The sequence below is a fragment of the Lactuca saligna genome, chromosome 8 (genome assembly GCF_052625555.1).
Source record: "Lactuca saligna cultivar CGN05327 chromosome 8, ASM5262555v1, whole genome shotgun sequence".
Classification (NCBI taxonomy): domain Eukaryota; kingdom Viridiplantae; phylum Streptophyta; class Magnoliopsida; order Asterales; family Asteraceae; genus Lactuca; species Lactuca saligna.
Window position 1 is genome coordinate 169,623,175 of NC_136424.1, and position 1,175 is coordinate 169,624,349.

The 1,175-nt window shown below is 37.0% G+C and overlaps 1 non-coding gene across 1 annotated transcript; it reads left to right on the forward strand.

The window, feature by feature from the left end:
- Window positions 1–771: 771 nt before the first annotated feature.
- On the forward strand, window positions 772–878 carry LOC145013560 (small nucleolar RNA R71). The gene has a single exon (XR_013665110.1). It is a non-coding gene; the product is annotated as a small nucleolar RNA R71 (small nucleolar RNA).
- The last annotated feature ends 297 nt before the right edge of the window (window positions 879–1,175 follow it).

Sequence of the window (1,175 nt, forward strand, 5' to 3'; positions counted from 1 at the left end):
CATAATCATTTTTATCGCCCAAGAGGTGGCACTATTGCCTCCACGTCATGGAGACTGAGCAGAGTCACAATACTCTTCTTTCCCTTTTACTTTGAGTGACTGATTAGACTGCTCTTCAAGGTCCTCCGTATGCACGAATTCGTCTTCTTTATTTATATAAACGACCATGACTTGTGCTATTGGAATTGGCTTGACTTTTCTTGAAGGTGAATCTGGTAGCTTTTCTTGCACAAGATTTTTTAATTGCCCCACTTGTGTACAGATGCTCAAAATAGATTCTTTTTTTTCTTTAAGTGTTGCATCTGTAGCATCATTTTGTTTTTCGCTAACTTCCATATATATAAATAGCATTGACTCAAGGACATTTATTTTCTCGAATTGGACTTGTTAAATCTGGTAGAGATCATGCTTAAGTTATTGAATTTATTTTGCATCATGATCTCTATTGTATTCCAACTCCCAATCCTTAGTAGAATGAGGTCCTCCACAAGCTCTGCATCTATCTTGATATGATCCACTGAATTTTGTCATCTTTTCGTCCATTGCATCGAGCTTTGCAATTGCCACACTGATATCATCTTGACCTCCATATTTACTTGATTTTTCTTTGGTGACATCCTCATTTGAGTTGTGATACTCTCTTGAATGCTTAGCAAATTCTTCAATCAAAGCTTTATTCATTGTCGGGTCTTTCCTTATCATGGGACCTTGCAAGTTTAGAAGTTGGAAATTACTCCATCATAAAATATCGAGATTTCTTGTTACACATTAAAGTCATGTTGAGGGCAATGTTGTAACAATCTCTTGTAATGTTCCTAAGCTTCATATAGTGACTCCCCCTCTAATTGTTGAAAATTTTGTATGTTTCTTTTAAGCTTTGCCACTTTCGAAGGAGGGCTAAATTGGTTTATGAACTCAGTCTTAAAATAAGCCCATGTCATGATTTCTCCAAAAGGGAAGTGATTTTAACCATTCCTTAGCTTCACCCTTCTATGTGAGCGGTAAAAGTTGTAGCATTACCGCATCTCTACTTACGTTTAGTGCATTAAAATAATGTAAGATCTCCACCACCTCTTTTATGTGCTCATAGGCATCCCCGTGCTCTTTCCCATAAAAAGGTAGTTCCTTTAGCATGCTAAGAATGTATCCAGGTAGTTCGAACTTTGTAGTGGTTG